A 12,271-nucleotide genomic window follows, 5' to 3' on the forward strand; every position below is an offset into this window, starting at 1 on the left:
AAATTTTTCTTCGGTATTATAGCCTTCAAAAAACACAAAAGAGGTAAATCGCACTAAACAAGTCCGTGAGTTATTCTGATTTCAGACATTTTCTAGATCTAGTCGTTTCCATTTGCTTATGACGTGATATAAACTTATCTGTAAGTTGGTTTGTGTTGATTAATAACATATATATGTACTAACGTGTGGTGCATGATTGTACATATAATTGATTTTATAGGTACAAAATTTGTTCATATACCAAAGCAATTATATGTATTGCATTTTAGCAAGACCAATACAATATGCTTCACTGTCTTTTATTTGTTGGTTATGATTATGAAGTTGATTAAAGCTTTTCTATTGGGACGGCCACAAAATGTCTAAAACTTGTTCAATATCTGCTTTGAGTGTTTTTGTAATTTTCACTGGCTTCATACGTAAGATAAATTACAAGCAAAATCTAATTCAAATAAGCTATGGTAAAATAAGTATATTTTCTTTTTGATTAAGTAGCTAAGAATACCAACAAGAGTTGTGGTGCAGTGGTAGGACTGCTTAACCCTTAATCAGAAGTTTCGGGTTCCAGCTCTGGGAATGGAAAAAATTCTATTGGTGCCACCGTCAATGTGCTTTGAAGTGCGCGATTCGAATTTAGTCGGAACACTGGATGGAAAACTAAAAAAAAAAATAACTAAGACTGACCAATTGGACCTGACTTATGGTCCCTGACATACCAGCCCATAAGTCATCTCAGGGCCCTTTGACATATGCTTTTAGTTTTCAATTGGGCCTGACAAGACTGGCCAATTAGGCCAGGCATACCAGCATCATCGTGCTTTTAGTTGCCAATTGGGCCTGATAAGACTGCGCCAACTTGTCCATTGGGTCATTCCAACTAATATTGATCAAAGGTAAAATTAAGCGATAATTACTCCTAAATGTAAAGCTCGCAAGAGTAAGAGTAATGTACTTTAGTTTAGTTTTAGATAATTAAGTGTAGGGGTGGAGCTAGAAGCCTGATTATTGATTCGGCCGAACTCATAAACTTTTACTTAAATAGGATATCTGTATCAAAAGGTTTATTGAATATATACAAATACATTACAATAAAAATAACTTTTAGCGGCAACAAATATGCACATTAACAAAGAGTGCTAAAGCTTTATCGATATTAGTTAATTGTCATTAATAGATCCAATATCGCTATAGGTTTTAGTTGCATTTACAAAAGTGTTAAAATTTAGTTGTCATTAATAATAATTGCCGCTAAAAATCAGTTTGGTGTTGTGATATCAGATTTAGAATTCAGTTATAATCACTTATAGTTATTATTCTTAAATTCAAAATGTACAAAATTAAAATTCTCGATCCGGCTATGATTGAGTGACCATTTAATTTGAGTAGTGGGATCATGTTTTCTCCATTTTAGTCTAAGTCATAACTTTAGGTTGGATGCTTAATTACATTAATATATTGAAAGTGGGTTTCTTGATTTGTTTTAGGCCTTATGATTTTAAATCTTATGTTTGAACAATGTAACTTGAAATTATGAAGTTATATTTAGTTTTTAGCTTTCTATTATGCTCTAGCTAAACATTTTTACCAAGTCTACGCAGATAAAAAATAAGTACCCAATCTAAAGAATTTATCATACAAGAACAGAATCTATAGCAAAACTTTATAACGTATGGTTTACTTTTTCTTTATTTTTCTTCACTTGCTATAGCATTTTTAAATTAATGTTTTAATAATTTAATTATATTGTTCAAATAAACCGCCCCCAATATATATTACTCACTCAAACAGAAGTATAGAGGGGGACTAGGCCAATACATGTATTAGTCTGAGTTGAGAGAAGCCGGCAAATTCACAGTTCTCTATATTTATTACAGTTAAAATTGTTATTATTGGATTCGGTGGCGGATTGTAACGATTCTTTTAGTCGTTTTGTAAATTTTATTATTTTTTTTATTTTTAATTATTTTAATAATTTTTATAAATAATTTATGACTTATTGGAATGAATAACATGATTTTCAAATTAAATAAAGGAGTATTTTGTTGTTAATAATAATGAGAAGAAAACAAAAAGGGAAAAATTAAGCTTTTTAAAATAAAAAAGGAAAAGGAAAAAAAAGAAAAAGAAAAAAAAAGAAATTAGGGAAGATGCCCAATTTAAAAAAAGAAAAAGAAGTCAGCAAACCTGAACTTCAAAACCAAAACAAAGAAAGAACGCACAAATAGAGGGGGGAAAAAATACCAACGAAGAAAAGAAAAGGAGAAAAGAAATGAGAAAGAGAAAAATATGAATTTTCATTTCAAAGAGTTAAAGGTAATTATTCTCATTTTTTTCATTAAATTTTTATATGATTATGAACATATTTTTGAGGTAGATTCGTGGAGAAATAATTGAAATAAGAAAATATGGTCCTAGGGTTCTTAGCATAAAATTTTGATTTGGGGGTTGAATGACGACCCGTTTTAGCTGAAATTCGACGTGTAAGTTTGCTTTATTATGGATGAACATAATCTGAAAGAAAATTTCAGATTCAAATTCGGGAGCTCAGGGTGACTTTTGACCCGATTTTTGAGCCGACAATAAATATAGCCATATGGTGTCATTTGATTTGTATTCTTATGATGATTATGTATTTGAACAGATTTTGATCGTTCGAAAGCGTTAAGAAAGACTCAAGTTTCGAAGTGATTGTTGAATTATTTGACGCAAGTGAACTTCTAAAACTCTATAAATCTTCTAGAATACTCGAATTTCCTTTCTTGTATGTGTTGGGAAATAATGGGAATGAGGTGTTGGGTTATTATTAATGTATATTAACCTTGTTGACACCCAATTTTGACCCCCACAATACAAATTAGCTATCGATATTTTTTGAATTTCGAATTTTTTGAAATAATTGGCTTTTATAAAAATAAAAATATTTTCATATTATTCTGAAATTATTTTTATCTTTTTATAAATTTTAGTATAATATACATATTTCTATATAACTATATCTTTGATTTACTATTTATGTAGTTATTCAAAAATCATCTTAAAAGATTTTATTTTTAACTAAATACAATGTTAGTTAGGTTAGTTTAATTATAGTTTGCATTTTTGAAATTTTTAGTTTTTTCAAAAAAAAAATTAATAATAAAAAAAATCCCCAATCTCCCACATCGAAAATCCTTGAGGAATTTGGGGTTTTTGAAGCGTATATAAAGGCTCATATTTTTATTAAGTAGAGAGAAGAAGGGGGGTGGGGGGTTATTTTAGCCATCACAAATTTGAAAATTTTATTAACTTGTTAGGATTTTGGATTCTTGTCCCCATCCTAAAAGTTGTAAAAATTTCTAACTTTCAATCAATATTTTTTTCTTCAAGAAAAATAGGAGATTGAAGTAGAAATTTAGGCTAAGAACAGTATTCTTATAACATCGAACCCACGAAGGTTTGAGTCTAAATTTTCAATTTTTCTTTTTGTGGATTGGAGTTCCTTCAATCTCTTGGGTGGTGGTAAAGTTGTCTTCCACTCGTCGTCTTTAGTTTCGCTGCTCGGAAAGAGATAAAATCTTTTCTCAGCTTTATTTAATTTAATTATTTCATGTTTTATATTTAGTTGATTTGTAGTCTTGTTTTTTTTAGTTAGCATATATTAAGAATAATTAGATTAATGATAGAAATTTCTTATAGTTATCATGTATTAGGATTAATTAACTATCATGTGTTAGGATTATTTCATGAAAGCTCTTAGTTTTGTTCATTATTTTTTCAAGTAGTTTTTTTGACAATATGAATTTTCATGTTTTCAATTTCTTCTTTTAACATGATTTAGATAACAAAAATATTCTTAAAATTGTTATTTAATTAGAACTTTCATGGCCTAATTGATTTAATTCTTCTTAAAATTGTTATTTGATTAGAACTTTCATGGCCTAATTGATTTAATTCTCTCTTTAACATTTGACATTTGAGCTAGTATAGCGTATATATTAAATCGATGTTCTTTAGTTACTTGAATATATTTCTTCTTTCCTTTCCTTTGTCTATATATATGCCTGTTTTTAGTTACTTCTAGGATGCCCATCAATTTGATAATTTAAAATATCATGATATATTTTTCGATTTACTTAAAATTAGTAAATGCTTATATAATTTTATTTTGGTGCATGTGATATCAATTCGACTCCATCTTTGGACTCCATCCTTGTATATCATTGAGTTTTGAGTCTGCCATTATCTTGATCGAATTGCTGGAAAGTTGATACATGGAAAAAAAGCTAATATACATGATTTGAATATTGATATTGGGTTGTATATATGGAATAGAGGTGAAAAACAGTGTCGTATACACTGATATACAATATCCATAGAGTCTGATATTTAAGAAAACAATGTTGTATACATTTATATATAGTATATATACAGTCTGATATACAGTGATATACAACAGATACATGGAACAAACATGTGATATACTGTGTGTATACAGTGTATATACAGTTGCGATATACAGTGAAATTGTGCTTAAGGCCCCAAACGCAGATAGCCCAACAACTTAATTTAGGCGTATAAAAACTAAGTGTCGGACCATATTTTCATGTGTTAATTATTGTTTATTTATATTAATTCGGGTTGTAACAATTTATTTACTTATGATATTTATGTTTGCTTATATATTAATTTTAATTTGTTTTAACTTAATTAGATTCCCCTAAAGATAAATCAATTCATGTTAATTTACTCGTTAAATAATTTTCTACCTTTACTTAGTCATTTGATAAACTTTTACTTTTTTTTATATACAAGTAATTATTTTTCAATGTTTAAGTTTGATCATTTTTTCTAAAAAATAATTTTAAAGTCTTCGTTTTCTTTTAAATTAATATTTTCAAAAGTTAGTCAAATAATTTTTCAAATCATTGGATAACCGCGCATTAGCGGCCTCTTTGAATGTTTAACACCTTCTCAAAGTGAAAATAAGAACCTCGTACCCTTTTCTCTGAATTTTTAAGACTTAAATCTGTTATGATCTTTTAAATTAAGTTTTCTTAATCTCTTTAAAAAATCAAGTGGTGATTCTTCATTTTTAAAATTGATTTTTTTTCTAAAAAGTTAAAATTAATTTTAGACCGTCTTTTCCCAACATCACAAACCTCAATACAAGAACGGGGATAACAAAAAGGCAATGTATGCTATGGTTGTGATAAAAAAATATTAAATTCTTGACTTTGAAATTGATGTGAATTCGATGAAATGCTTGATAGCTCATTGTGATGTAAACTTAATGAAATTGTCAACTTGCTCGTGATTGATGGTGAAAATCGACTTGAACCACTTGCTCACCGGTTGATCCTAATTATGTGAAAAGGGGATAATGAAATTAAAATTTGATGACTTCTAATGATGTGCATGATGTGACTAATAATATTACTCAGTATTGGAAATGGGTCATGATTATCTTGGTATAAAAAAATTGTGTTGCTATTGGCATTATCATATTCTCATTAATTGTGTGAATGTGCCTATCTGCACTGGTTCTGTGGCACAACTGAAATGAGATACTTTATGAAAATGATGAGAAATAGGGGTCGGACCTCATGCTCCGTGATAGGTTCTATTTGAGGGGTCGGGCAACACGCTTCGTGGCAGGTTATATATGAAGGGTCAGGTCATACGCTTCGTAACAGGTTATATATGAATTGTCCCTCATGATTTTTGAACTGAGATTCAGCGGATGTGTAATGATAGGACATACATGCATCATTCTACTTGACATTTCATTACATTGCATTGCACCTTATTGATTGTCTGTAGACTTGTGTTTACCTTTTGATGTTCTTGTGACTGATATACATTTGATACCTGTCTAGATTTTGAGATTTGTGTATACCTTTTGTTGTCTCTGTGATTGACATACTTGATATCGAGGTGACTTATTTATTGATGTTGATGAGCTATTGTTGACCTATATGCCTTATGAATTGTGTACTTTAGATTGGACTGAATTTTGTGCAAGTTGTAGTTGAAGAGGTTCGGTTGAAATGGAAAGAGTTCTAGTATTCTATTAGATTTGTCTTATTTTGTTAGTCGGCTTGCTGAGTATCATGTTGTTTGGTACTCATTCCTTTCTACTTGTGTAGGTTTCCAGCTCGGACTCTGAGTAGTATTCTTTTTCTGTTCAGTCAAGGCTTAGAAGAGACTTCGAGAGATAGCTATTTGATGTCCGGTACATTCTCTTATCCCTTATATTATGCTTTGTTTTATTTGAGACACAAAGACATGTGAGACTTATATTTATTGTGACATTTTGTATTTAGTAGAGACTTGTACACGTGACAATCAGGTTTTAGGAGTTATTTGAGATTACTAAAGGCTTCTACTTTTGTTTATATCATCTATTGATTTCTTCCGCATTATTTTTCGCATATAGACTGATTTGTGTTGGTGGAATAGGACAAGTGCCATCACACCTAGTTTTGGGGCGTGACACAGATCTAGATACTTGGAAGGGGGTGTCATGCCACCTCATGATCTCAGTTGAAAATCTGTATATACATGTATATTTGTATATATATTTAGAAGGAAAGTATAAATATTACACATGACACCCTTAGAAATAATGAGTATTGTGGTGTCCGTGTTTAAAGCTCAAGTTTACCACTGCTAGGATGCAAGTTTGAGCCCTACTATAGAATGTATTTTCTTAAAACTTTTTTTTACCATGCAAAACATCATTACCAAATTTATTGTAAAAAGAATTGTTAATAAATAGATTAGAACTTAACCTTAGACTTCTTGTAAGTAAAATCTTAACTAAATCAACAGAGCAAGTCTAAATTTTGTATGCAAATTTGCTAATAAATATTAAGTATTATCTTATTCTACGCTGAAGATTTTTTCATAGGTTACTGTTTAAAGTAGCGTGGCCCCCAAAGATTTAAAATTTTGGATTTGCCTCTGATTTGTAGTAGATCATTTCTCAATATATAACAATTACTAATAAAGATCACGATTACAAAGTCGTTAAAAAGAAAAAAAAAATATTTTTAAAAATAAATTAAAAATGAATTAAAATAAATAAATTAAAATGAAGAAAGTATAGCGTTTTTTGAAATTTCGAACCTCCCTTTTCTGACCACTGTTGTTTAGCTTCACATGGAGGATGCACTTCTAATTACCACAAAATATTTTTGATTGTCTAACATAAGTCCTATTTTTGGAGATTCTTATTTATGACCTAAAAAATAGAAGAAAATTCTGACAAAGTTGGCGGTGTAAATAGTTTTCACCCCCATTATTTATCTAATTAATTATTACTAGTTCTATTACCGTTCTTTTCGATTGTTTGATCATCATAAAACATATATACTTTATTGTTAAAATCTACTTATTAATTAGCAGTAAAAGAGTAATTTTTTAAAGAAAATTTGAGAGCATTTCTCATCCATCTTTTGCCACTTCATTCGCCTAAAAGAAGATAAAGATACCTTTTTTCTTGAAATTAAAAATGGATTCATAATTCACAAATTTCATATTTATTAATATTCATGCAATTTTAATCGATAGTTATTTATATATCAAGAAACATACACTACCATACGTTATATAAAAATATAACTCATACGATAGCTAAATTTGTCAATTGAGCCGGGTCAGCCCGAACTTGATCCGGACCAGATTGGCCCACCAAAACCCGGTATTTGAATGGTAGGTGTTAGGTTAAGGGCCAGATCAGCCCACCCGGCCTAGTTGTCATCCTTAGTTATGTACCAAATTCATATCCAGCGTAAAATGATTCACGTCCCACATTAAATTTAGTAAAGCGGGGGTCTCAGGTCATGCCTATCAACTACACTTATTTGAATTAAATTACCTAATTACACTCATTTATTTATTATATTTTTTATTACTCTCATCCATTTTAAAAAATTACAACAATTCCTTTTTTCCATTCGGATACATTAATTCAGTAATCCGGATACATTAATTCTGATTCATAAATTATCTCTATATTCAATGTATCATGTTTTAAATATTACCTGCTGATACATAAAACCCTAATTAATGTATTCAGATTACTGAATTAATGTATCCGGATTGTCATGTTTTTAAGAAATTTTTGTAAATTGAAAAAGGTTAGAAAAAAATAATAATGAGCCCTATACACTATGTGATTTAGATAAGTTTAGAAGAAACAATTAATTTAATATCAAATCAACATGAAAAAATCACGTTGATTAGATTCATGACTCTTGTAATGGTGGTCAAAATACTACTTTTTGGATTATACTTTGCATCGTTGGGGGATTTCTTTTTGTTGCTTTCACATTAGGACATTTAGCCATTACCTTCAAATATTATTTCGTCAAGCTTATAACATTACCACTTGAATCAACTACGTAATGAAATAACCAAAAAAACAAAAAAGATAAATTGGGATAGACATTAGCTTATAACAACTTAAATTTCAAAACTAAAACTTAAATTTAGCCCAATCTACTCACTCTCTCTCTCTCTCTCTCTCTCTCTCTCTCTCTCTCTCTCTCTCTCTCTCTCTCTCTCTCTCTCTCTCTCTCTCTCTCTCTCTCTCTCTCTCTCTCTCTCTCTCTGTCTCTCTCTCTCATGGTCGTGAAACCAAACATTTTCTAAGAAAATTAAGAATATAATATAAAAATGTAAACACGCAAATAATATATATATATATATATGCATACAATGTAATTTTCAAGCGAACAAATTTTCAGATTGAATGTTTATGCCAAACGAATGAATATAAGACATATCTTGCATATACACTTTTTATCATGATGTCATAATAAAAATAATATGCATTTTTTACTTTGATTCGTCAATTCTTAAGATAAATTATTTAGTTAAATATAAACACTAGGTTGAAGTTGGTATTTTCGTTTTGTTTTAGTCTATTAGAGGTATATATATTTTTTGAAGCTAAAATATATTGAAAGAATATTAGAGTATTGGTCAAAATTTTGCATTTTTTAGCTTCAATAACTGTGGATATTTGAGAAAAATATACGTGGACATGGAGTATAATATTAGCCATCACCTAAAGTACATCCTATTATATATTCTCAAAAGTCTAGCTGTTTTATATTCTTTCAAATTTGTTTTTCCACATATTCAACAATCTCTCAATATAAAAAATAATAACTAGAATTTATTCTTCAGTCAGAAGAGGAGCCTTGGAGTAACTGGTAAAGTTGCTGCCATGTGATCAGGAGGTCACGGGTTCAAGCCTGGAAACAGCCTCTGGCAGAAATGCAAGGTAAGGCTGCGTACAATAGACCCTTGTGGTCGGGTCCTTCCCCGGACCCTACGCATAGCGGGAGCTTTAGTGCACCGGGCTGCCCTTTTTTTTTAATTTATTCTTCAGTCAGACATAAGTTTAGACTTTAAATGCTTAAGTCAATTAGCTCATGGTTTAAGACCTGATATTAAAATATTTTGTTCCTTACTGGCTTTCATGTACTAATTTTTTTTAAAAAAACATAATTATCAAGACCTACTGATAATACTTTGAAATTATGTTATGCTTCCTCTACGTATTTTCTTTTCCTTTCATCTAATTAGAACCTTTAAGTAAAATTAGGATTTTAAGTTAATGAATACATAATCACTGCACCCATTAATCATTTTGTTACAATAGTATAAGTATATAATTTGCAATTTCGTATAATTGCATACAATTGTGACAAAAATAATGTTTGTACCATAATAAATTGTTATGCTAATACATATCCTCCACGAGTCATCCCCCACCCCCACCCTCATCCCCAAATACAACGAAAAAGACCTGTTTGGATTATAAATTAATTGACAGTATTTTATTTTTGGTCAGATGTTCCAGGGATAACTGATTAAAAGTAACGGATAAACATTAAGTGTTGAAAAAAATAATTCTATAAATGAATAGCTATATAATTCGGTAGAAATACTAAAACTGATGATAAATAGTTGATGTGTTTGAAAAGAGTATTTCGAGAATAATAATTTTTTTTTTGTTAAAATGACTAATATGTTCTTAAAACTACTTTCATAAATTATAAAATAAAAATTATATACAAGTAGAAGAGCAAACTACCAAGATGAAATGGAGAGGGAACTAGGAATCCTATTTTGGAAAGAATATTTCGAGAATAAGAAAAAATATTTGGAATAAAATAATAAAATATTTGATCTAATTAAAAGTAATTGTAAATCAAAAATCATAAATTAGATATGATCGTTTTGATTGATTTTGACTTATAAACACTTAAGTATAAATATTTTAAGTGTATAAGTTAATTTAATCATCTTATATATACATATAGAGAAAGAGAAAAACTCGTAAATAATGCTATTAACACTCATTTCTTGTAAATAAAAAAAAAATAGAGAGATTTTGCTATATTTCAAAGCGTAGCAATATTCTGATTTCTAAACATATCAGAACATATATATGTATCCATACGTTCTTTTCGTAGCCATGCGCATACAATATCTCATTCTAATTGAAAATCACGCAGATACAATAATTAATTATAACTCTATATGAATATATGTGTAACCAACTGTATATGTATATATGTGTTTTCAAAAGTAGAAGTTGAATATATGTATAGGCGTGGCAAACTGTATGCATGTATCAACACTGACGACTATGAATTTTAAATACACACATATATGGAAAAATTATTCGAATTAATGTCATCTTCTAATTGAACACCCATATTGTAATTGCATATATATGTGCAATTACAATTTTTATACCATCCTGTAATATAATTTTTATAGCAGGTTACTTGATCATAAGTTATAACCATTTATTTTACATTAACAATTACTGTTTGCTAAATAAATGTATCTACAATAATCTAAAATCTTATATGACCTGTTTACATAAAATATATTTTTCCCTGCCAAGTACATAAATTTAATATAAATAATTAATACAATATTTTATTTTGGAATGAGAAAGGAAAGAGAGAGTCAGAGAGGCAGCTCAACAGCCAACGAGAAGCAACGAGGGAATAACGTGTACATATCGCAGTCCTCGCCGCTGTTATGTTAAACTAAACTTTGAATATAAATGCATTTACATTTTTATATATTTTTTTATTTATACTAATTACAATGACAATAATGACATATTTAATGAGATTTTATAAGTGAAGTCTGAAGAAAAAATAGACCTTACTTTTCTATTTTTTTGAAGTAAAGATGTTCTTGATAAACACTCGACTCAAAACGACGGATGCGATCATACCAACACTAACACACCGAATGGCCCATTAGAACTCCGAAGTTAAGCATGCTTGGACGAGAGTAGTACTAGAATGGGTGATCCTGGGAAGTCCTCATGTTGTATCCCTCTTTTAACAGAGGGTCTTTCGAAAACAAGCTCTCTATCTCCACGAAATAGTGGTAAGGACTGCGTACATTTACCCTCCTCAGACCACTTATGAAATTCACTGAATATGTTATTGTTGTACTCGACCTTTTATTATATTACTTATACGACTAAAACCCTTAATTTAAATAACGCATGTCTTGCGCAAGTTTAGATCTAATCTTTTTAATTAACAGTTCCTCTACTCTTCATAAAGTCAACTACTAATTCGGTCGGCAAAAACCTTCTATAAGAAAGAATAATGTCATTTTCACCTCTCTACTTTCTTTATCTTCTAATTGAACACCATATTGTCATCTTTATGACATTAATCAAGGATAACCAAAACCTTTCTATGGTTGAAAGATATATTATCTTAATTTAGACTAAGGTGAAGAAAATCAAGTATTGTACATGAGTTTTATGGAAGTATATAGTTACTTCATCTAGCCTTTTGATTTATTGGCTTCTTAACTTACAAAAACAACGACTATTGGCATGAAAATATTATATTGGACACGTATAACTATACATTTATTTATTTTAAATTAAAAATTGAATATTATGTATCTATCTTGATGTCAAACAGTTGATAAATTCTATAAATATGAATTTTGCTTATGAGTGAAAATCATTATAATATAGCACTACATAAAGTCCCGCGGAGCAAGTTAATTGCTTACAACATTCGATCAACCATTTCAATTAATATAAAAAAACGTATAATAAAATACATTTAACTTCAGTATATTTTTAGTGCAAAAGAATTTTTATATTATCAGATCACTTTTTACTAATACTAGTAAATAGTCATAATAAGTTTGAATTAATAGTTTGAAAAATAAGGTAGGTAACATGTTGTAAGTTATAACAGATTAAATTATACTAATAGTTTAT

The 12,271-nt window shown here is 29.3% G+C and overlaps 1 pseudogene; it reads left to right on the forward strand.

Annotated features, from left to right (window-relative positions):
* Nucleotides 1-11,237: 11,237 nt before the first annotated feature.
* On the forward strand, nucleotides 11,238-11,356 carry LOC129888193 (5S ribosomal RNA; annotated as a pseudogene).
* The last annotated feature ends 915 nt before the right edge of the window (nucleotides 11,357-12,271 follow it).

Source organism: Solanum dulcamara, chromosome 4, assembly GCF_947179165.1.
Source record: "Solanum dulcamara chromosome 4, daSolDulc1.2, whole genome shotgun sequence".
In the NCBI taxonomy this organism is placed as follows: Eukaryota; Viridiplantae; Streptophyta; class Magnoliopsida; order Solanales; family Solanaceae; genus Solanum; species Solanum dulcamara.